The sequence below is a fragment of the Pavona decussata genome, unplaced genomic scaffold (genome assembly GCF_977016875.1).
Source record: "Pavona decussata unplaced genomic scaffold, jaPavDecu1.1 SCAFFOLD_78, whole genome shotgun sequence".
NCBI lineage: Eukaryota > Metazoa > Cnidaria > Anthozoa > Scleractinia > Agariciidae > Pavona > Pavona decussata.
In genome coordinates this window covers 398,858-416,286 of record NW_028145496.1, presented here as the reverse complement: position 1 = coordinate 416,286, position 17,429 = coordinate 398,858, and the positions used below count along the sequence as shown (strand labels likewise).

General features: G+C 38.5%; 1 protein-coding gene across 1 annotated transcript in view; it reads right to left on the bottom strand.

Annotated features, from left to right (window-relative positions):
• The window catches only part of LOC146476178 (microfibril-associated glycoprotein 4-like), a 66,714-nt gene that overhangs the window by 34,776 nt on the left and 14,509 nt on the right, over positions 1–17,429 (bottom strand). The window lies entirely within an intron of this gene.

Here is a 17,429-nt window from a genome sequence, read left to right as displayed (position 1 = left end):
CAATTAAACCCAACTTCCAAAAAATGCACATAAACATAAACACGAATTTAAATTATCCGAAGATGACTTGGAACTTGCTTACACTCTCCCCCATAAAGTGGCCCTTGAACCTTATGCTAATGCCTTTCAGTACAAGGTCTTACATTCGATACTTTATACAAACACAAAATTATATAAAATTGGCTATACTGCCGTTATATGGAATATTTCAAAAAATTAACCTTATATCCTTTACTTACTTACCTAGGCCCTCAAACTGACAAAGTATGAGCGAAATCGATTTTTTGACCGTGGCCACGATTTCTTTGATTTTTACTGACATTAACTCTTAAATTGTAAACGTACACGTTTATGTTTATATTAAGTACTTATATTCAAAACTAATAATCATATATGCCATCAGCAGTTGCGCGGCTGTTTGGCCCTGTCATTTGCGTGTAAATAATTATTAACATTCTAATAAGTATTAGTATAAATCTACTAGTGTTCTATCACGAATGCCGTTCTCTGATTGGCTACGCTACTCGCTATCTATTCTGTGATAGATAGTGAGTAGCGATTTTCAACAAAATGGCGCTCGCTTCTTCCCGTTTTCGAAGTGTCTGCGATGAGGAAATAGATAATTTACTTGTTTGGTTTTGAACGACTAGTAGACTTATACCAAAACAATTAGATTCAACTATCGCGCGATAGAAATCTCGAGCTCATAATCTAATTGTTAATTAGAAATTGTGTTAGTAATGTAAGTAACTTATGTAATGTAAACTTATGTAATGCAAACAGTGTCAATAATAATAATAATAATAATAATAATAATAATAATAATAATAATAATAATAATGATTTTTTTAATAATTATAATCTCTTTATTAAAATATTTCAAATAAAATGTTATTTACAGGTTAAAAGTAGAGAGAAGAGCTATTGAAACTTATTTACAATTTTTTTCGATTAAAAAAAGACTATTTTTTAGAACATTCTTTTAAAGAAAAGGGAAAAAAAATCTCATCAAGTTACAACAATATTATTCGTTCATTGATTTTTACCTAAAGAAACCCCATCAAACTATATCATATAAAAAGAAACAAGAAAAAGTATGAATAAAAATCAGAAGTCCGCTTCTCGAACATTGCTTCTAATTGCTCTTCTAACTGTTCTTGACCCTCTAAGACAGTAAAGCCGACCTAAGGATGGCGAAGGATACTTTAGAACGTATCCAAGAGACAGTGGTGGCATAGTTCTCTCCTTTCTTCGCTGCAACTAGCTCTGCCAGCCTGTCATGGTATCTTTTGTACTCCTCTCCCATGCTGCCTGTTGTTGTAAAGACTAATGGTGTAAATGTTCCCTGCTCTACGTCCATCACTCTTTGCGTATACAATCTCTTCTTGTCGTTCTCGTGCTGCTGGTATATCTGCTTGAGGTCCAGGTAATAATAATAATAATAATAATAATAATAATAATAATAATAATAATAATAATAATAATAATAATAATAATAATAATAATAATAAATAATAAGAGTTTTCTTTTTTTCGTCATCAAGGACCATATTTTAACTTTCAAATATATTTTTGGTGATGATAAATTGAATTGTAAACAGGTTATTAATAGTTCTTTTTTGTACTTTTAACTTGCAAATATCGATTTTGCTCGGAATATCTCAATAAAGAGATTTTTATTATTATATTTAAAATAATAGTAATAATAAATAAAAATAAGATTTTTGTTACAATAAAAATAATAATAATAATAGTGATAATAATAATAATAATAACAATAATAACAATAATAACAATAATAACAATAATAATAATAATAATAATAATGAATTAATAAGTAAAAAAATAATAATAATAAATATAATTTAATTCTTTATTAAAATATTCCAAGGAAAATCGATATCTACAAGTTAAAAGTGGAAAAGAGAATAGTAAAAAACCTATTTACAATTCAATTGTGATTAAAAAAAAGAGTGTCTCGAGGCACAACAGAGCTATTTTCACGCACAATATTTTTAAAACAATAATAATAAATTTAAAAAAAGAATAAAAGTCATTCATGTGACCAATCATACGCTAAAATGAGAAAAATTCAGAAACCCCTATTAATCAACCCATGATAAAGTATCTATAGCAGTCTAGGGAAGTCCTGCTTGGCCCTTCTCTATTTCTGGATCCCTGTCCTTAACGTCTAAGTTCCTCCTTCTCAGGGTTCTCGATCCCCTTAGGCATAGGAGCGCCCTCTGCAAAATTGCGAAGGAAACTTTCTCCCTGACCCACGAAATTGTTGTGGCGTAGCTCTCTTGCTTTTTTGCAGATAATAGCACGGATAATCTTGAGTGGTATCTCAGGTATTCGTCAGCCATCCCTCCCGTCGTTGTAAACACCAGTGGGGTGAATGTGCCTTGCTCTATTTCTGTGACGCGAGAGTTGTATTTTCGCTTCTTTTCATTTTCATGAATCCTGTAAATTTGCTTGGGGCTAAGATCTCTATACGAGTCCGCATTGGGATGACACACCCTAATGTCGAAAAATGCAGCTCTCTGTCTCTCCCAGAAACCCCTGCAGTGGACGTCAAGGCGTGCGTCAGGGGATTGGTTAGTCCCTCTGGCAAGCTCTTCGCCTGAAATAGGTTGTAAAGCCGGTTCAACTTGCACATCATGGCAAACCATGTCAAGCAGCTCGGCTTGTAGATCGCGTATTTCATTGTGGTGCTGAATAACTAACTAAGCCTTCACGCTGACAGATCATCGCGTGGTCTACTGTAAACATGGTCCTACCAAACGCATATTGACAAATAAATGGGTATCGGCCAATCATATCGAAGCCTCACAGCATCACGAAATTCCCGCTTGTTGAGATTAAAATCCATGTCCTTGAGAGGAATAACTGTAAGCCAATTGGATGCGCCTTTTCCACATGCCAGGTCCACGGCTCTCTGTGTCTTGTCTGGCATTAAGGCCTTCACCTCCTCAAGCTCTTCTTTAAGCCCATCATCCTTTTCTTTCCGGGTGGCGTATACCAGTCGTTGCACCTAGGCTTCCTCTGAGGTCTCATGGGATTGTGCCTCTATTTTGCTCACTAGTGGAGCGCCTACCCTACTAGACGCTGAAACCTCCACATCCGCATTATCAGATGGATTTATGAGTCCAAGACCTCCCATACGCACCGTACTTAAAAAGTAAATGGTTTGAACCCGGCTGGAGCCATGTCATAAACACGTAAATTGTTATTATTCGGGTGAGTGTAGTCTTGAGATGGACAAGTCAATAGGGAGACGCGGGGATTTGCCAAAAAGACGGGGCATAACCTGTAAAGTCAATCTTGGTGCAGTTTTAGGCATTTTTAGGTGATCTCGCCACCTTGACTTCTTCTTCTCTGGCAGAGTCCTGTTGAAGCGTTCAACCTGACCATTCCCCTAAGGGTGGTACGGGGTTTTTCTTGAATGGCGGGTTCCAATAGGTTAATCCAGATTGTAAGACAGTTTGTTCTCAAATTCACCGCCTTGATCGTGGTGGATTGTTTCAGGAACTCCAAATCGCAAGATGAAGTCATTATATACTCTCTCTGCTGCTGTCTTTGCAGATTTATCTTTGGTTGCATAAGCTTGCACATACCGGGTGAAATGATCCATCACTACTAAGATGTACTGATAGCCACCCAAACTTGCTTCAACACAGAGAAAATCCAGTGAGAGCATTTGAAAGGGCGCTGTTGTGACAATTGGCTTAAGGGGCTCTCGCTGCTTGACCACTGGTGGTTTGGTAACAACGTGTGTGATATCATCCTTCGTGTGTGGCCAGTAAAGCCGTGCCTTTCCCAAATCAAATACTTTCAACACCTAGATGGCCCATGTCCTCATGGAGTTATTTAAAGATAATCCTACCAAGTTGCTGGGATAATGCAACTTTTGCGTTACTGTTTGTTTTCCGGTACCAGGGCCGTACATAGCGCGGGGGCAGCGGGGGCAGCTGCCCCCGCCAGGAATTTTTTTTCTAACTTAGTGTTTGAGTTTGCTGGCTATTTCTTGTAGTTATATTGGTTTGAAATCACAAGAAAATCGAGTAATTGACTGAAAAAACATTCCTTCAATGTGAATTCCAAATAAAAGTTTTGGAAAATCTTTCGAGGTAAAAGCCAGTTCGAGTTTTCTTATGAAAATAATGATTTTGTAATTTGGGCTGCCTGTGGTTTAGAATTTGGTGTGTAAATAAAGACTGACAAGCCTACGCCACTCCCTGGAGCAGTTTCTAGCCTTGTAATTTTTAAATCTAGCTTGCACGACTATGATTTTGCAGAGCTAAATTGGTTTGTAAAGCCTGCGCTACCACAAGTATTTGTGGCGGGTTTGGAGGATTTGATAGAGCCTTGGATTTAACCATCGTATGTTCAACATCACAGGTCCTTTGTGCCTAATGAGTTTTGATTTTCCTCTTCAGATTAATTCTCTTTATTTTGAATGTGACCTCTTATTCTGTGTGTTCAACGACGGTGTTTTTATGCCTCATAGGGCATTTCAGCTGGGTTTGGTTTGTCTCGTTTAACTGCGTGATAGTTCTAACTGCCTCAGTTCTTGTTGTGATTTGTGTAATGTTAAGACAGGAATTAATCATTGCTTGTATCGTGTAATGAGCTTTCTGTAGTTGTTGTAACGCCAGGCCCGGTTATTAGTTTTTGCCACAAGGTGTTGTGTTCCTTGCCACGGCTATTTGATTCTCCAGTTATCGTTGTAGCGTATTATAGAGCTATGCAACGTGTCACGGTAACAAAAGGCTTGAATTGTACGTAAATCACGACCGTGTTTTTGCAAATGCTTCGCTCCACTGTTATAGTGCGTTTGAATTGTGGGAGCTCAGTGATTTTCTCCCTTTGATTGCAGCAGTGCATTGACTGTGTTTTAAACTTACCATTAAATGCGAGGCAATGGTTGGTTCAAGCTAAACAAGGTGTTTATGTCATAAAAAGTCATGACACTTAAGACAAAAGCATCAGTGTTTTTTTTTTTTTTTTTTTTTTCTTAAAAGGTCTTAGAGGCAGCTTTCCGTGTAGGGGTGAAAACAAAACGTCCAATTGAAACCCTGTCTGTATATGGGAGACCCCTGTCAGGGGTGTGCGGATTTTGCCCCCGCAGACAAAAAATCCTAGGTACGGCCCTGGGTACAATACATTATGCAGGGTAAGTTTGTCCGGAGTCGCTTCACATCTCTTGATTCACCTTTAGTTTCTCTGACTGAAGGTCGTTTTTCTGTTTTTGATAGTATACCAGCTGTGTTATTGCCCAATTAGTGTTTACAGGAACCCCCCCACCCCCCCAAAACACACACAAATACACACACATGCCATAAGTTTAGCTTAGAAAACAAGTGAAATGAAAACACAAACCAAAAAAAAAAAAAAAAAAAAAAAACAGATCAAATTAAATGAAATAAAAGTAAAATAAAAATTCCGATGAGCCTAGAGCTATCATAATATACCAGCATCCCTTGCGCGATAATGTCAAGATGGCGGCTTATCCGAGGAAAGATTCTAGGCGTGACGACTTCGCTTTGAAGGAAAATTTAACAAAGTATGTGAAGCAAGGTATGCAGAGAAAAGAAATGTTAAGCCCTTGTCAAACGGCGCATTATAGTCGATAATAGTTGATGATAGTCAAAACTATCATCTACTATCATTATCACTATCAAAACTATCATTATCAAATATCAAGCGGATGGTCAAACGACTCAAAAAAATTCGTGATAGCTAACGATAGTTTACCTTGGGACTCTATTGTCAGGCACCTGCCAAGTGTCAATATCGCAAACAAAACCTCGAAGGGATGAATTTTTCGAGGCGAAAGAAAGCAGCTGCCTGCTTCGTTTTCCTTCAGTGGTTGGAAAAAGTAAATGAAAATTAATCTTTAGGGCGCTGGTGGAGAAAACAGCTGACCGAAGAACTATCATCAACTATCATGCGCGTGGTCAAACGGGAAACACTATCATCAACTATCATGAAGAATTTGAACACGCTCAAAGTGAATGATAGTTGATGATAGTCGATGATAGCGCATGATAGTTGGTGGTCAAACGGGCGCGCGCGCTTTAAGAGCGGCTGCCTGAGAATATCGAGAACTCGCGGTCAAAACTGAAATTTCGGATTTCCCCATATTTTGTCAGAAGAATCCCTTTAGAGAACTATTTACGAAAATAACATTAAAACTTTCCAAAGATTTTTCGTTTTCGAGAATTCCGGCATAATGTGAAATGCCGTGATCGCGGCGCAGCCGGCGTTAAATTTTGACGAGATTTGGTGCATTTTCAAATCGCTCGGGAAGGAAGACGGCTCAGCATATTAAAACGAGCTTTTGAAATTAAGTTAGGCATCCTTCTGAGAATACGGTCTTATGAAAATATTGCTGGAGGATTTTTATTTACAGGCAGTTTTCAAAGTCCGAAGGTTCCTATTTTCAGCATTTTTGTTGACACTTGAAATTGTGGAAGCTTTGCGGACAAATATCGTGTCCTGGTACATCGAAATTTGAAGCAAGTATTATACTTTAGAAAAGCTCTATACATGTAGTGCAATATATAAAAAATCCAGCTTGGGTAATTTAAAATCCAAGCGTTGACGGAAGTAAACACATAGGGAATTTTAATTTTTTTTTTCAAAAATGGCAGTGGTCACGCAAGGACAAGTTTTAAAATAAGTTTAAAATAAATTTATTGTTTATGTTTCAGTTCTGTTGGAATAAAACTAAGTTGTTATTCGGAAACAAAATCTCATGTGTTGATGGGTTTATCCCTATAAAAAATAATTTCTTTCCTAGTAGGTGATCACCGATCGCAAACAAAAAAATGAAACGTTCAGGTGTTATGTCACGCTTTCCTCGGTAGGATACGAAACGAAATCAGTAAATATTTCATATCAAAATGTATCTGAAACCCCCAACAGGCGATAATGTTTCATTATATTACTAATCGACTTGCGTAAAAACGCCTTTGGTTCAGAAAAGTTGCGCAAAAGTCGCAGTTTTTATAAATCCTAGGTTTGTCAAAGCTGCATCTCATCCTCACTGTCAATAAAATGTCGTGACAGGCACTTACATAATGAGCTGGACAAGCGAAGACGAGAATTCTAAAAGCTGAAGAACAAGGTATCTGTGTTTTCAATTTGCAGGCCCTAGACTATATATCATAAACAGAACTGAGATATCAGAGCCGGTAGAGAAAATCATGCTTTCACTTTAGTGCAAGGCTGGCCATAATATTATCTTTAACGGCTACACTGCGGCTATAATATATTTGAATGAGCACTTACCGTTCCAATGCCTGCAAAATAGGCATTTAATGAACCATCCCCATTAATGCGAGCAATAGTCCACCCTTCTCAGTCCGATCCGGATAGAAGAGCACCAGAAAATAACCAAGGTTGTTTGCATATTATGGCCATCACTGTGTACATAGCTATTTTAAACTTGCTATTTATAAACAATGACGCAAAATGGTTATAAATAGCAATGTGCGTTCTTGGTTTGGAGTGGTTTGCTCGATACTAGAAACTGTATTTCTTCTTCCGCGATGTCTTATTTTTCAGTTTCTATATATTTTCGGTTGCATTTATGGCCCCATGCTCATTTTCGTCCTTGATAGACGACGAGTCCGGTTGCAGTCAAAGTTCGTACTATTACAGCAACCTGCGTTTCTTTGGGTGAATGCCAAAAAGATATCTCCAGTCATCCAGGTCCCAACGCCAGGAAGCTGTTTGCTGACGACAAAACTGACAGTGAAATGTAATGAATCCTCGCGCGCGCATGTTAGTAAAGTTATGGATTATCTGATGTTGTTGATTGAACATATGAAGTTAAGTTTACTGACTTTACATTGATGGAATACAAACAGCGGTGATATTTCTGATCAATCTACGATGACCCAAGAACAAAAGTCTTTACATTGATGGAATTTGATATTCTGAAAGGATGAGTCGAATAACAATCAGACCATCTGCCCGCGCCGTCGAGATGTCTACGATCTTCGTTGGCGGTAGCCTCCCACGCAGTCGTTTTTAGGGGACTCGTATTAACTCCTCCCCGAGTCCCCTCAAAACGACTGCGTGGGAGGCTACCGCCAACGAGGACCGTACACATCTAGTTAAGACGTCTAGTTTAGTCGGAAAGGACCGAGAGGGAGAAATCTGCGTGACTAGCATTCCGCAAGCGTTGCTCGTCCTCGCGCTCGCGAAACTCATATATGCCTGAATAAGCCCTAAAATCATCATCATCATTATCATCATCATCATCATCATCACCATCACCATTATCGTCATCATCATCATCATCATCATCATCATCATCATCATCATCATCATCATCATTGGTGAATCGAATAAAGGCCTTAGAGGTACGGCATATTCCTTTGCTTTTTTTGTGAGCATGAGAAACCTGGAGTTACTATTAAATGACATCTGTAGTGCGGAAATACTTCGGATTATTGTTGAATACCTTTTTCGTGCAAGGGTATGTGTGTACTGGAGGAGATTCAAAATTCGTTCAAATTAAAGTAGCCACAGCGATAGAATGATTGCTGAGACCATAGCGGTTTTTGAATATTATTTTCTCTCTTTTTTTTAAGTTTTATCAGTCACCTTTCCTTCTAAGACCAGAGTATTGTCTCCCTATACCACATGGTACCCTCCTCTTAGATAAAACAATAGTTTCCCCGCTTCCTCTTCTCCCCGCATTAACTACATTCATTGTTCTCTTTTTTAAATGTCATATTCACTCAAGATTGTTTGAGGGCCGGTTGGAAAAAGCAAGCGCCTGGGATCTAGGGATTATTTTCAGCAAACTTATATATCTATTAACAAGTTGAATGCGTTGTAACCAGCTTTAAATCAATGTTATTTTCTTTACTATGGAAGAAAATACTCAAAAAGACTCAGAAAATGCTGTTTAATTAGCTACGATAAAGGCAGACAGACAAACAGACTACACGGGTTAGTTGAACTCCTCAGTGCGAAAAAGATGAAAGTACCGCAACGTTTGTTTGATGGAAGTTTCGTCTTCAGTGAGCAATACCACGTGCAGGTGATCTACCTTCTACTCGAAAATATGCCAAAGCGCCGGGCAAAATGGAATTTTATCTCATATCAGCGGTATCGAAGCGGCAGGCAAATACAACTCGGATACTACACTGTAGTTATAAAAACGTAAACATGTCATTAACCTTAGCTATCGACTGTGAGGTAGAAAATGTCGCTGTTTCGTACAGATTCATTTAAGAACTGAGCAGATTGTCACCCTTCTGTTTAGTGAAAAACGTACTAGTTGCGTGAAGTACAATAATGAAATTTGTCGATCATTCTGACCTTGCGTTATATGCCACGGCAATCGGCCTTTACGAATTTTGCTGTAGCATTAGTTATCACTCACTCTAACTGTGAATAATTTTTTGTATAGGAATATTCAGCAACGAAAAACTGTTTATAGTATTACATTTTGTATTGTAGCGATAACTTTGTCGTTCTCTCGGGAAAATATATTATACAAACTATAAAATGTATTTCAAATGTGTTAACTAGTACTTGCGTGACTGACCACTGACTGACCATTTTGTTAACACTTGACTATAAATGTTATACCCAAACTAGATTTCTTACATGTTGCAGTAAAATAACAGATCGTACCTCAAGCATACCTGTTGTTGTAAGTTTCGATGTACCAGGGCAAGATTTTGCCTCGAAATATTTCCTCATTTTCAAGTGTTCACATGCGAGGAGTTCAACAGTCAGCATGTTGTTGATAGGCTGTGATCTAGAAAACATGCCTGCTTTGCACAGCTCCACAAACCCAAAAGTGATTTTAACGCCTACTATTAGCTTTATTATTGAAACAGGTTCTTATTTAGTAAGATATATCATAAATACTTGGTTCTAGAAGTACTTCTAGATGCACCATGTGACAATGAAAAAAAATTGGTTGAGATCTGGACGAGCAGAATGGTGACATGACACCTTGACCTTTTCAAATTTGGGGTTACATCTCACTCCCTAGTTAGACTTATTTTATTTAAGGTATATAAAACAATTCAAAACTTATTAGATCATTAGATTTAGTTTTGGAACAAGAATTATATAATTCTCCGGTAAAAATGACATACAAACAATAATTTATTGAAACATGTCATCTTGTCCTTGCGTGACCAGAGGAATTTTTTGAAAAAATATGTCAAAAATTCCCTATGTGTTTTATTCCGTCAAAGACTGGCTTTTAAATAACCCAAGCTGAATTTTTGATATGTTGCAGCACAAGAATAGAGCTTTGCTCTACTGAAACTTTCATTGTAAATTTCGATGTACCAGGAAAAGAATTTTGTCCGCAAAGTTTCCACAATTTCAAGTGTCAACAAAAATGCTGAAAATAGGATTCTTCGGACTTTGAAAACTGCATGTAAATAAGAATCCTCCAGCAATATTTTCGTAAGACCGTATTCTCAGAAGGATGCCTAACTTAATTTCAAAAGCTCGTTTTAATACGCTGAGCCGTCTTCCTTCCCGAGCGATTTGAAAATGCACCAAATCTCGTCAAAATTTAACGCCGGCTGCGCCGCGATCACGGCATTTCACATTATGCCGGAATTCTCGAAAACGAAAAATCTTTGGAAAGTTTTAATGTTATTTTCGTAAATAGTTCTCTAAAGGGATTCTTCTGACAAAATATGAGGAAATCCGAAATTTCAGTTTTGACCGCGAGTTCTCGATATTCCCAGTCAGCCGCTCTTAACTATCATCGACCATCATCAACTATCATTGACTATCATGCGCCGTTTGACCAGGGCTTTAGATTTTTTAAAAAGAGACTTTCCAAGGTGTGCTTGGAGCATACCCACTCTGGAAGTTTTTTACATGGATACAAATGTCACTGTTGACGAAATTAAAGAGGCCGTTGGTAACGAACTAGTAGGACCAAGGCCAGCTTCTTGGTTACCGAGCATTGCAAAAAAAAAAAAAAAATTCGACAAGAACACTTCTTGAATGTCCCAAGAGATCTGGTATATGCAGTCATGCAGAAAGTCGATCCTGAAGGATTTGAAAGTCTTGCAGTTGGTATCAAGAACAAGAAAAAGAAGCAGTGTTTCACGGCTAGAGGCCCAAACTAGGTTCATTCTGTAGACGGAGATAATAAACTAATGGGTTTTCAAAATGATGCCTTCCAACTGGCTATATATGGCAGTATAGATACTGCAAGTAGGAAGTTGCTATGAGTTCGCCTTTGGACCAACAACAGGGAACCAAGATTGATAGGTCGTTGGTATCTCGAATATCTGTATGAGAACAAAGTCATTCCTCTTACTAGAGGACGAATAGAGGCACGGAAACTGGTGTTATGGCCACGATGCATGCTTTTCTCAACCAACATCACGGTGATATGGATCCTGCAGAAACGGTGATTTATGGGCCGTCTACTGCTAATCAAGTGAGTAGGAATTGTGTATCAGGCAATTCCAAGCTTAAAAAAACACTGATTAAGAAGAATAACCTTGAGAAAAAAAATCAAAGGTGACTCACAACAGTCTCAACTTTACTAGATTTTGGTAACATGTATTTGACCAACTCTCACTGCACCAAAAGTGAAAGTATCAAGAACTGTTACCACAGCAACAGTGTACCAAAATCAGCAAGACTTGCTAGGGGGTTTGCCCTTAGGCATGTAAGACAAAGGACGTTTGTTTTTAGGTTCATTTGAGCCTTCATTAGAATAAGAGAAAGTTTTCAAATTATACCTGAATCACAAACTTTAACTCCCAAGAATATTGTTTTCAATATATATTTGCAAAATTCCTACTTTTCCTCTCCTCATTTGCCTTACCAGAAAACATGCCCTAATAAATTTTGATTTATAAAGGTAGTCATTTCTTCAGTGGTTTAAAGCATCCAGTGCAGTGGTGTTTAACCTGATTTGAGGCACTTTACAAAAGTATATGTACACAAAAGACTGTTACTATTACATTTTTCATGATGGTGCGAGGGAAGAAAACAAATCATTGCAAATTGTTGTTGTTTTGCAAATTTATGTTTTTATTGATAACTGTACTCATTCACATCTGGATACAATGATGTCCATGCAGCACCAGCACCCTCCAGGCTTGGTAAGTCGCTCAAGGGAGTGATTTGAACATTTGCACCTGAGAAAATATTGAACCAAGAGGAAACTTAGCATCAATTACAAGAGAACGATCAGCTGAAATTCAAGCCATTGTGTAGAGCTTTTTTACTACAATTTAGATTCTTTTTCAATGGTAAAAAGCGCAAAAACAGTAAGCTTGTTCGTAACCGAAACTAAACTGTGCACTCTAAGTCTAATTTAACACCAAGGCAATCTTCTGAAAGCAATTTAGCTAAACCTAAACTCGACTTCGATTTCAATTCAGCCTAGGGTGCTTACCATTTACGTGGAGAACCCGGAAATTCCAGTCAGAAAATCAAATGGCACGTATCATTCCATTTGGAGTACTTCTGAAATTATGGGCTTCTGGTCAAAGTGATACATTTTTATTGTACCTTTTGGAATTTACAGCTGATGTCCATACATTTTGCATGTTATCCATCTTCTATTAAGACAAGCTACATCATTTCGTATTTTTGCCGAAAATTTCTATCCGGGTGGTTGGCGTAAATGGTAAGCATCCCAAGTCTCCGAGGAATGAACAGGCTAGTAGTCAAGTGCGGATTCTCAGGCACTGCACTTTTGAAGCTTGCCTGTTTTGGTAATACAGCAAATAACACATCTAAATATCAATCTCTGATATCTTACCCGAGAGATGAACGACTCATCCAAGTCTGCTCTTCCTCCTTTTGTAGTAAAGAGCTAGCTGCTGAACTTATTCAGCTGCTTCTTCTTCAGACGGAACTCGCTCTACAGAGTCATGATTTCTTCATCGTGCGAAGACGATACAGGCAAGCTTTCTGAGTTGGTTTTTGTCAAAACAGCTATGAAATTCGTCGCCAGAAGGAGAACTGTATGTACTCGCTTGATCAGCGACTTGAGAGAATGACGTCACGACAAAAACACAATAGGTTTGAATAAAATTACTGCAACTCCAATCGCTTTCATACCGCGGGCTTACTGAACGTAAATTCATAATGGCGGACTCGAAAACACCACTTTTCAAGGTTCAATATTTTCAATTTGCGGGGCCCAAACTTCATTTCAGTGACCAAAACAGGTACAGCCACATCGGATAAGCTGTAAAGAACGCATTTTTATTTCAAACGTGACATGAAGTTTTGATCGTAGTAGCACTTTAAGTACATTTTTTACTATTTAGTAAACACGACATAAAAAGTGGACCAAAACTTCAACGTAAGGCAACTATCAACTATTGATTTCACTAGTTTCTGAATCAATGCTTGCTTGCTCTGCTTGCTTTGTTTGTTTATAGTGGAAATGCACTTAGCTACCCAAAGCTAGTTTACAGGCATTCCACTCAGAAATAACGGGAAACAAATAATAATCAAATCCAACATAACATGTTAAAAATCCCAACTGGCGGGAGGGAAACCAGCTGGCTATTTACAAGCGTGGCTGAGGGGGGACTTGAATCCGGGACCTCTGGATTTCAAGTCCAGTGCCCTTACCACTGGGCCACGCCGCCTCCTTCCTACAAAATGTCTCTTTAAGTAGTGTTTAAGAGGTTGTCACTCCTCTGTTTTTTTTTTTAAGCTCAACTGAAACAAATCATTACAGAACCCCCAATACACATACACAATAACAAAGCAGCATCAGCAAACAATAACAAAGCATAAAACTTCAACAAGAACTTTATGATCCAGGGTTCGTACACTTTTTCTGGCTAAAAGTTAAAGAAAATTTCAAGAACTTTCAACCCTATTTTAAAAATTCAAGGAACTCTGTTTATGAGTGTTTTTTACTTTTGTAAGCATTTTCAACATGTTTTTTTCTCAGCACTGTAAAACTTAGTAAATTTAATGTCCTTGCTCTTCTTACATCCCGTTCAGTGAAAAACCTTTCAAGGTCCAAAAACCAGTTTCAACTACTTTAAAGTCTTTAAAATCGGACTCTTGCAATTCACAGGTTTTCAAGCCGTGTACAAACCCTGGTACTGAACTCAAAAACATAATTACACATTGAAAAGTGCAGGGTAACTCTTACAAGTGAGCGATTCTGTACTTGCACCAAATATAACAAATAAAGCTGCTATCCTTGGTAGAACTCGTACAGTATAAGGTGACATGTCTGCATTGTCTCCCCACATACTATAGTGACACAATCATCATAAGATCACTGTAAAACCGAATCGCGTTTTAACGCTAGCAAGTTAAGAAGTTCACAATATACCAATTGCATGGGTGACTTTGAGTGAAATTGTTTATCGCAGCGCTTGACAAGTTGCCAGTACAAAAAAGAAATTCTTCGTTTGATTTGAGTTCCCTTGAAGCAATTTCTGGGTCAAAAAGGAAATAATCACACCCCTGAATGTCAACTACCATAATTCCTTGTTTGGCTTTTTAACTGGGAAGAGTAGGCTAGGCATTCAGCCTTATTACAGACAGGACTGCTGGTGTTCCCCCAAATGTGCCCATTTTTGTTGATGTGCTTCACAAAGGAACCTTCAACATACTCTTCCACAGTAACATACTCATTAGCGTTAAGCTTACCCAAAAAAATTGTGTTGTATCCGGTACCAAACGGTTCTTATGAATTGAGAAATCAATAGCAGATGGCATTTTAGACCACGAAATCTGTTGTAAATCAAATGAGTATCGAGACAACCTTGCTCGGACTGGGAGCAGTTTTAACTGGCTGCGATCTTTCTAGGTCTGTTTAGGGCTACACTTGTACTTTCCGCGCCGGAAAATCTTCTTTTCGCTGGAGGCGACTTTCCACCATGGCAAGCAACGCAAGCGGCTTCAAGACCTTCACATTCATCTGATTCCTCAACTCGCTCGACTAAACGAACATGTATTTCTTTAGTGTCAGGGATCTGCTTGACGGAGTTGCAAGATGGACCCTCTTCTCCTGCAAGCACATCCCATGTTATCGTCCCATCAACTGCAAAGTATTTTTAAAAAGCTTTACGGATATTTTCTATCGTTAGCTCTTCATATTCGTATGGCACGAATTCCCGTGCACCGATTTTTGGATACTTTTGAGCTTTACCCGAGACCTCCGCGCTTAGTAGCTGTATAATTAGTGCGTCGTTCTTCTGACTCCAAGGAAAAGCCGTATCCTTCTTTTTACCCCTTCCCTTTTCGCCCATTTTCTCTTTCATCTTGGCCTTGAACTTTCTCCAGTCCGCCATCTTGTTGCACGAGGGCCCGACGTCAGCGCGCTAGAGGTGTTGGTAAACTATGATAGCTCTAGGCTCATTGGGCTCATTTTAATTCTGTTTTTTTTAGGTTTGTGTATTAATTTCACTTTTTTCACTTTTACGGCAGTCGCCGAAAACGCGATTCTAAATCTTTTTAATGTTGTCTGCTGCAGGCGTATTAGTTCTTCCAACTTTTAAACTTTTGATGTCCAGGCGCTTGAATATCCACGTCAACCAAGGTTAGACTGAAAGAGGTCCCTAGCTAGGTCTAACTGAATTTAACTGAAATGTTGTGACATCATTATTGTGCGTATCTTGATTATGATTAAACGCTGTGGCTTTAGTGTGATGTTAAAGAAATTATAATTAGTGTTTCTTCATTTTTCGTTTGAAATTACCCTAATCTTAATGGGTAAATATAAATATCACCACAACAATCTTGGAAATAGTTGGCCTTTCTAGCAGCTGGGCCTGGTAGACTATCGTGTGAATTATGTTCAGTTTCAGTTTTCACGGGTAAATGAATCCACCATTTTACAGAACTCACTTGCCAAAATTCGACACAATGCAACGAGATAAATAGCTAATTTTTGGACTTCACTTTCTTTGTTTTGAACGCGAAAAATTGGAATGCAAACAATTTGTGACCGTGAAACTCGCAGCACCCGGCGATGTGACAGAAACAATTGAATTGCGGACTACTCTTCTTTCTTTCGTTGCCCGGGCTTGCTACCCCTGTAAACGAAATTGGGCTTATACCAACGTCAACGAAAACATTTTTGACTTTGATGGGGCTTACTGCCCACCTACCGGCGAATTGAAGATATATTTTAGTGTCAAATTTATGCATCGTTCCCCGGTGGATTTATAACCAATCCCAGTATCAGTCTAAGCCGATCAGTTTCAAATCGCGTCTGTATCCGTCCGCATCTGATTTTAAACTGAGCTATAAAATGCTGCAAACTATACTTACAAGAACTCCCTGGTTTCATTAAAGATGGGAGCGAAAAAAGTCACCATCCAAATTTTTCCCCCAAAACATTCGAAGTAAGGTCTCGTCCACAAACCATCTTCATACCTCACCAATAAGCGAGTAACGTTATGAATAATGCTCTGATTCCCTTCACCAAGCGTATACTGAAAATACGTCGTTTCCACTGCCAGCTTCCTATTTCTAGTTCTAGCTCTAATGCCCGTCCACCAAATCGCGTTTGGACTCGTTGAGTAGTCATAATCGATGCTCAGAGCCAAATCTACAACATGAACGCCTCCATTCAATTTATGGTCTTTGAACGCGTAAGGACAAAAGCGTTTGTTTCTGTACAAGTTTGGCTCGAAACACGCAATGGATCCAAAAACAGACGACGAGAAGAGAACATTAGCACGGACAATTTCGAAAAGCATAGTGTCGTTTTCAATCAAGGATCGACCATCAGAGGTTTTTACGGGCCAGAGAGAAGTCAAAAGATTCGCCATTTCAACTGCCAAAAGAGCCTCGTTTTTCCATCGTTCACTGTCAAATGTTATGTTTAGTACAGCGACATCATTGCAGCCAGACTTGTTTTGTAACTCTCGATAAACTTGTGTCACGTATTGCAATTCTTTCCCGAGATAATCCAAGGCCGTACTTTTCTTGGTTCTGTGCACGTTATCAAAATATATTTGGGATAAATTTTGTTCTTGTTTGCTTTCTCCTTGGACAAGTGCTTTCTTATTAAACGCAAAAATTATCGTGTTCAAGGCAGCGACAAGACACAGCGTATGCCACGCTGCCATGGTCGTGTTCGTGAGTGTATAATCATATAGCGTTTAGGGACAGAGAGCTGCTTACATAACTGGCAACACCATCGCTTACACTCATTCGATGAACACAATTTACCACAAACTTGGACAGAATGGGATAAAGCGATCGATGCTTTCAAACTAATCGTCTGACACTTCTATTATGCGTAACAAAGATCGTGGAAAACTGGGACCGAATTAACTTCTTAAAACCTACAGTTAATTCTTCCCATGATTCAGTTAATAGAGGGAGGTGGATAAGATTAATAGTAGAAAAAGGGAGAGGAGAATGTGAAATGCTGTGACGTCCTCCGAATCTGTGGGGATTGTAATAACGCACTGT